Here is an 8774-nt window from a genome sequence, read left to right on the forward strand (position 1 = left end):
AGACAAATTGCAGCAATTATAGAGGAATATCCCTAATGTCACATGCTTTTAAAGTATATGAAAGAATACTTGAAAGTAGATTGAGAGGATATGTTGAACCAAAGCTGGGTGAATGGCAAAATGGTTTTCGACCAGGAAGAGGGACAACCGATATGATTTTCTCCCTCAAGATGATATTTGAGAAGAGCTGGGAATGGGACAGGGACAGATATATTGCTTTTATAGATCTAGAAAAAGCTTTTGATAGAGTACCAAGAATGAAAATATGGGATGCCCTAAAAGACCCTTACTATGGAATCCCTGAGAAACTTATAAGAGCAATTTATAACACCTAATAAAACATCAGAGCCAGAGTAAAAACAAATCAAGAGAATGAAAACTGGTTTGAAATTAAATCAGGAGTAAGACAGGGCAGAGTCCTTTCTCCACTTCTTATATTGTTCCTAGATAAATGTATAAGGGAACGAGGTGAGGATGAAGCTGAAGATATGACCATCAACCTTATGTATGCAGGTGACCATGCAATGATAGCTAATGGAATGTGGATCAACACGGATAAGACAGACATCATGCACCTATCAAGAACACCAAGTAACGTAGATGTAGAATTAGGTCAGACATTGAAACAGGGTAGAAATCTCAAATACTTAGGAGTAGAGTTTAGTGACCAAAACGAATCAAAACTGGAAATAACTACCCGAATACAGAAATTCTGTAACAATCTGTATCTGCTCAACCCAAAAATGAAAGAGATATACCTCGCAAAGTGAAAATCATAATATACCTCACTATTTTAAGACCAATATTGACTTATGGTCATGAATCATGGACATTAATATCAAGAACTAGAAGCCAATTCCAAGCAGCTGAAATGAAAACCCCAAGACTCATAAAAGGTGTAACAAGACTGGATAGACTACGAAATGAAGACATTAAAAGATAACTGGGGAGTGGAGGGGATACTAGAGTTTGTGGTGAGAGGACAGCTTAGGTGGTTTGGACACACCAAAAGAATGGATGAGGAGCGATATCCGATAAGGTTTTTGGAATTAACACCCTTACCGTAGCCCATGCCATCTACTGTCATGGGCTCGACGTCCAGATCGAGAGCCGCTACTTCCTCTGTGACTTCCTGCGCCAAAGCCTCCCCAGATTGTTGAGCCACCACTTCCTGAATAGAGGCTATGATGGGAGCTGCTACTTCGGGGTCCACGTATCCTGTATGCTTCCCTCCAGGGAAGATCAAAGTAGCCATCTCTTGAGAGAGTATGTATGGCTTTGCCTTGCCTACGTTACGCCCGAAGCTGCCCACCCATACCTTGAGGGTGGAGAGAGCAGCATCCCGAACAGACTGCGCCGCCTGTAAGAGAAGGCTAGTGTTAAACTATAACTTAACTTATAAGGTATATGTTTGATATATATATTACAATGATCCACCCTGTACCTCCATGTAAACGCCGGAGAGGCACTTGTATCAGAGGAGACACGTTCCACGAGATCGTAGCAGGAGAAGCAGTTCTCATGATGCCACACTATCGAACCCTCTAGTTGGACTGCGTAGGTGGCGTGGGTCCGGCAGACGTCGTGCCCACAGGGATCCTGAAGGACGGCGTTGCAGCCGGTAACCAAACAATGGGTGGCCTGTAAAAGGAATGATACATGAGTACCATTGTTAACCAACTGGACAAAGTCCGTGGTTGATATTTCATAACACCGGAGTGTTCCGGTTTTGTAGGGTTATGCCCGACTCAGCCGCTCTTGCCCTGCACTGTGCTGAGGACTCCGGTAGAAAAGTAGCGGGTAGTTAGCAGCTGTGTTTCCAGTGATACCGGAGAACAGACAACTACCGAATCAGGGTAGCTACTATTTTATACGCCGGAGAGTAGTAGTCCAAGCAGGTACCGGGCGAGATTGGAGAGTCCGGGTGTGGTGAGGCGGCGGAGCTCTGTGGTTTCGTAAAAACTTAAATTAACAAGGGAGGGGTAGCTCCCTTGCAAGCGTATACTTCAATAAATTAATACTATAAACATATTAACATTTATAATAATAATATGAAATAATGTAAGCCTGTCGGAGGCCGGAGCCACCGTAAAGTCAATACCCTCAAGGGCTCCGGCTAAGCCGGAATCCTATTCCCGCCATGAGGAGGGGAGGGTGTGACTAAGGGCGAGGTAGATGTTAGAGCCCAGAGAGCCGAGGAGGGCCTAGCTCACCCGAGCCTGGTGGCCGACCGAGGCTGGGTAGAGCGAAGCTCCTCCCCTAGTCTGGGTTGAGACCGGCTGAGTAGTGCCACCCGCACACCGTGGGCCCCCGTGTGGCCCCCCTTCACCCCCAAGAGAAAACTCGGATCGGTTGTCAGGGACAACGTGAGCGAGATATCAACCCACCTGGGTGGGAGCTCTTGGGGGGGGGGGGGGGGGGGGGGGGGGGGGGAGAGAAGGGGAGAGCGGTAGTGTGGTGGCGACTACGCGATCGCCTGGACCCCTCACGGTTGGGTGGACCCACGAGGTGAAGAAGGCCAGGCGAAAGGAAGGCCTATAGGCCAACCGAAAGGAAGGCCTATAGGCCAACTGAAGCCAACTCACAACAATTAGAATAAATGAAATAAATTGAAATAAATTATGTACTAAACACGGGGGAAAATGAGAATGAGATAAAGAGAGAGAAGGATTGTCCTGGAAGGATCAAGTGAGACCAACCGATAAGGGTAGTCAAAACTTGGTAACTCCGAGCAGCTGGCTTACTGCCGTTACGAAGATTCGTAGGACAGGTAGCCAGGGTAGGCTAGGACTAAAAGAAAGACTACCATAGACTTATAAGAAATAACGAGGTAACCTAACCAAAAGCAACAGCATGCATGAAACTGTAACGGTAGGTTCCAGAAGAGCTACGAAACAGGAACACGTGCTCGAAAGAAACCCCCGTGCAAGCACATGATAGTCAAAAAAGCATCACCAATAACAATAAAAACACAATCATATTATAATACTGCTATAAAAATTTGTGTTCACTAGGTATGGAAGACCACATGAAACCCGAAATGAGGAGACACAAAGGGGCACGCTGTAATGGCAGCTCGGGGCCGAAGCTGCGTGGGGCGACGACTCAGAAAAATCTAAATAATTCGGTAAAAAAAAGGCCAAAGGCATTCCCTAAATAGTGTCAACCATAATAGCAGTACTTAACTTGGATGCAGAAGCAGATTGACAATCCATGGTGAAGTAATATTCCAAAAAGCGAGAAACACAACACAGCAAAAGAAAACGCGTGTGCAGCGTAGTAGTGCTATCAAAGGAATGACGTCACAGGCGCTAGCTACACGGTAGCAGGTAGTGAGCCGTAGGTCTGGTCCCCTATTCTTGAGGTTTTTTGATGTAGGAGAGGCTAATTGGAGAAGGACCCGTGGTAGTGGTTTCACTCGCCCCAGAAACCATACCGACGCCTTTTAATAAAGGTGAGCGAGCCAGAATATTCTGGCATTTCCAATTTAGCGGTTCTCTGGTATTATAACAATATTTTACCTTAGAAATAGTGCTAAAGGAACCTATTTCACTGGGCGACACAGGCCCTTTGCCCAGATATAGATTTTTCCCACGTCAAAATCCCTTTTTGGTCCTGGAAAGGGTAAATATCAGATTGATATGTCTTATTTTTGTGTGTAAAATTCTGTGGTACAATATATAAAAATTGCCTTATACCATGACCATGGTGTATTGCTTTTGGGCCTTGCTTTGCATGTACTCAGGCTTTCAAATGTTGTACAGGGTATTTTTTTTTTTTTTTTAGACAGAGGAATGTCCAATATCAAAGAAAATCACTTTGTATTTATCATTATGATAAATACAGTTGGTTCTCCTTTCAATGAATCATTTCCACATCTTTGCTTTGATACTTCTTAGGCAGGAGGACTATGTTGATGTACCAAAGTCTATAGCCATTGCTTATCCAAACATTTCTCTGTTCATCATTTCCTGTGACCATCTAACAAGTGGTCATCCTTAAAAAAAAAGAAAGTAATTATATGCCATATTAGACATCATCTATACGTAATATGAAAATGAGCATGAAAGAAATATATGTTGAATTTTTGTTTGCAGAACAAACAAGGTTAATTTTTTTTGTTAACCATTCATTTTTACAGCCAGTTAGTAGCTGTCTGGGAGATATAGTATTCAGCATTACAGTTCACCAACTGTCACCAGTTAGTCCATGTGTTGTGTTGCACCATTTAATATTTAACACTGGAATCCATGATACAGTAAAGTATATGCGTTGCTACAACACCTTCCTGAAAAGAGGTAAAAGTTTGTACTTTTACCATGAACGAGATACAACAGTAATCTTTTTAAATAAAAAGATATGTCTTGTTTGTTTGCAAGTTTCAAGTAGATGAAGTAATCTGATGACATATCATAGTACACAAAAAGGCGTAGAGAGAGTTGAAGTGGGCGTTCCCTCAAGCCTAACAGCATTTAAAGGTTTTCATTTTGTCGTTAATTTATGATTATATTGATACCATTCTGGGTAATCCATTCTCACATGCCACACCAGAGGCTACATCTAATGCTGCTTACTTGTTGTCAGTAGCTGTAACAAAACAAAGTTATCATTGAAAACCTGTGTGCTTCTCAAAGAAATATAGCCCCATACTGTATTATGATCAGTAATTGCATATATTTATACAGTTTTCATGCTCTTTTTATACAGTATTGATAAATATTTGGTTTATGGTGTTGGACCTTTCGACAGGATAATTGCCAATAGTTCAGTGTGTGAACAAGCAAGGCATTTTGAGAAATATAATAAATATATTCCTTATGTTTAATTTGTACAGCTTAATATAAATTTTATGTTGTCACATCACAATCCCTTGGACTTATTGAATTTAGGGAGCAGATGCATTGTAGGGAGATGGGAAGGCGTGAGAAATCCTAACAATTCCTAGAATTCTGTCCTGATCTAATCAGACCTTACTGTCCTAACCAGGGTGCCGTGCCTTACATGGCCAATGGCTTTTGCCCCAGCCCTGGACCCCTAAGTAACACTGAATATTGCTGTCTCCCTATTCTGTTTACCTGAATTTAGATTTAATACTTGGTGTTTTCATTGCTGCCCTGAAGTTGCAGATCAAGAGCATTTCTTCCCGAAATCATGAGACAGGATGATTTGAAGGTTTTTAAAAGCTCATTATCATTAATAAATGGCAGGCTTTGGATGATGAATCAGATATGTCCAATGACTAAAGCAAACTGGTATGTAGTGAGATTCATTCCAAAGTGGTGTAATGCTATCCCATATTCAAATTGGTCTCCCCCATTTAACCTGTGGGTAATTGATGAAGAAGCTTAACTCGCAATGCCTTGTTGACTGTTCCTCTGATTTCCTATGTATTGGGTGCAGATATGAAAGAATTGGGATGACGATTTATGTGTTATCTGCTTAGACTCACAGCACCTTAGACATCCATTTCTGGTAAAGATTTTCCCACTCCCTCAGGTATGCTTTATCCTAGCTAAAATGTCAATTTCTGCCGCAGTATCTTTGGCAGAGCATTTTGTCCTACCTTTTTGGGGAATACTGGTTCCATGCTGAGGACAAGCATGAACTGAGGACAAGAATATTGCTAGTTTTATCATCACTAACCAATTTTAGTTGACCAGTTTTTCTTATTACTGTACCAGGTAATTATTTTGTGTTTAATACATGTTTCCCATGGATTATTTTTACCCTAAATATTTCATGTTCATGGTATGAGAAACTAAAGATATTTAAGCTTTACAGGATCATGGCACCATTTGTCCTACTGCGAAAGTCCAACACATGGAGATGAAAGTTGCTCTGAAGATGAATGTTGAATGGAAACATCATGACACACTGCCACTTCCATTCTATGCTTGTAGACACAGAATACTGTCAGCCAGGTGACAGTATTGTAGTACTAGCTGAAACCCTGGTACATAATATTGTGCTATGGAGGATTTCTCAAGACGTGTCAGTGCTTGTACATGTCCACCCAAGAACTCGAGACAGGCATCAGAATCATGCAGGTGTGAAATGAACAGCATTGTGAATTATGTGAAAATGGTAGAACCCCAGCAGAAAAGGGTGAAATTGCCCCCCTCTGGGGATGACAGTGGGGGCAGCTGCTGCCAAGAAGGGACTTGGAGGTAATCCATGCCTAGTTGATACGAAAGTTTCTACTTGGAGGTAATCCATGCCTAGTTGATACGAAAGTGTCTCTGTTCCCTGCAGCTTCCCGACTTCCTTCACACACTGGCTGTCTGTAATGACTGCTTTTCATCACACCAAGTGTCACACATGTTACAGCTTCAGGATGAAACACTTTTGTACATTAGTATGCTCGCTCTTTTCTTTGAAGTGTCTCTCAGGCAGCAGAGTCAAGGCGTTTTATGTTCCAGCATCAGTGAGGTGGTTGCAGCGGGGGCAGATAACGAAGGGGCCGTTCCTGACATTCTTTTTGGCTTCATGGCCTCGGAAGATAAGTATGTGAGCTATTCGTCTTCTCGTGCCCTGTCCTCGCTTTTGCTGATGTTACGTGGCCGTGCCAGTGAAATTGTCTTGGAAAAATTAGTAAACAATCTTGCCATGTCTACCAACCTCATTGAAATGGGTAATTCAGTTGAAGTTGTTAGAAGAGTTATCGAGTGGAAAGATTTAGATGAGCATCCGTTGGAAGGAACAGAGCCTGCTGACACAGGACAGCCAGGAGATTGTGCAAAGATAACTTTAACCCCAGCTAATTCATAGGGGGCTAATGAAGTTAAGTATGTGGCAACTAAAAAGCTTAATTGCAAGTGGTTTCTTTTAGTGTCTAGATTAATGCAGCTAATTAATGATTTTTTTTACTGAAAGAGAACATGTTATTGTATCTTTTCTAACACTGGGAATCTTTAATATCAGTCAAAGCTAATCTTTCTATGACTGATAGAAAGAAATTTTACTCAGGACTAGAGCGTCTTATGACTCCTCTCACTCGGGACACACATACAATAGTGTGGCGAAAAGTGCTTGACCTTTATAATGAGGTCTTGTGTTATGGGAGTACGCTGGCCCTCCAGGACGTATTAGCAGAGGAGCCCTGTAACTTGGCTCACCTCCTCATCTGTGCTGTGAAAGATAGAAGGTTGTTGGAGTGTGTGCCTTGTGGAGGACCAGCGGAACACAGTACATTACCAAACCACAGCTCCAGTGCAATGGATATCGGTGCAGGACCAAGTTCCGGAAGTGTTAGTGGAATTGACCAGAGTGAGCGCACTATTTTTCACAAAGTAGTGTTAGTCATTTTGAAAGCAGTTGCAGTGACAGTCAAGGAAACGATGCGATTCTTCTAAAGAAAACTCCCCCAGGTCTGGAGGTTCAGGATCAGAGGATGTTGATATGGCCATTATAGAACGTAGTCTAAGGGAAGTGATGCGCAAAGTTGATAGTTTTGTCAAATCAAAACTTCCATTCCACCCTGAGGCTCCAATGGCAGAGTGAATGGTACGACTCTTTGTTGACCAAGATGACTGGTTGGTTGAATTAGTGGTGTGTGGATTAGACATCTTCACAGGTCTAGGGATTCACATAAGGTAGGCAACTGTAAAATGTATACATTTCAAGAAATTATGTACTTTAATTTATTTTCACTGTATATAGGTAGTGTTGGAATACATTTTGTGTGTTTTTCTTTTCAGGAATATTAAAAGTAAATGGGTATGCATTACTTCCCACAGTTAGTTGCTTATTGCTTTGTAGAGTTGGATTGGTAAAGCATTTACAGTAATATTTGGAGCAGGAATAGGAATAATTATTTTATGATACATATAACTTGAGAGAAAAATATATTCGCTAATAATTTGGATGCATGAAATTTTTATTGTTAAGTCTTTTGTTGAACTAGTAATGCTATAGAGCTTGAGTATTGTTCTAGGTAGTTGTAATAAGATTTGTAGACTTGGTTACTTTACAGTATTTAGTAATTGTTTTGTGTCATTATTTTGGTTCTGCTTTAGTTATATGACCCATACGACAATTCTTCACTCTTACCTGTAGGTAGAGGGAAAGATGGTGTTTTAGTATTGGAGGTAGTATTCCATTTCTCGTCGCCGAGGTTCCGGGATGAAGGGCGATGATAAAGCAATATCTTCTTGCTTGTGTTTATGGGCTAAAACTACATTGAGGAAGGCGGGTAGTGGAATATACAAAATACAAAAAGCGTATATAATAGAATCATAACAAACAATTGAGCATCGGAGCTCTATACACAATAAGGAATCATATCCTGCATACATGAGGTAGAATTTATAAGATTGAAGCCTGTGTGTCAGACTCGATACTAACACAATAACAATTGGTTATACTTATAACATTTATGCATTATGCAACACAGTGCAATAGCTCTGAACTGAACGTGTCTGCGGAGCTAAGTTTTCCCGCGCTCGTTACATAACATCTTGCATACATGACAGTCTCCTCCCCCTTCACCTGTGACTAAGAAACAACTGTTCCTCACTTTATTTACAAATCTAATCTTTAAGAGTTTTATTTTCCTCTACTCTTCTGTTATGGAGTACTATAGGTGTGTCCTGAGCTGTTGCATGATTTTCCTCTCTATTTACAGTTGGTGGTTGAACATCTTGGTGAGCAGTTTGCATATCTGAGTTATTTAAGTCTGAGGTATTTGAAACTTGTACTTCTGTATGATTTGTACTAAATGACTGTAACTGATCAACATGACGTTTTACAATCTTTCCACCGACATTAACATCATA

General features: G+C 41.3%; 1 pseudogene; it reads left to right on the top strand.

The window, feature by feature from the left end:
• The first annotated feature begins 5778 nt into the window (after positions 1 to 5778).
• Positions 5779 to 8470, top strand: LOC135210694 (protein lines-like; annotated as a pseudogene).
• The last annotated feature ends 304 nt before the right edge of the window (positions 8471 to 8774 follow it).

Source organism: Macrobrachium nipponense, chromosome 4, assembly GCF_015104395.2.
Source record: "Macrobrachium nipponense isolate FS-2020 chromosome 4, ASM1510439v2, whole genome shotgun sequence".
In the NCBI taxonomy this organism is placed as follows: Eukaryota; Metazoa; Arthropoda; class Malacostraca; order Decapoda; family Palaemonidae; genus Macrobrachium; species Macrobrachium nipponense.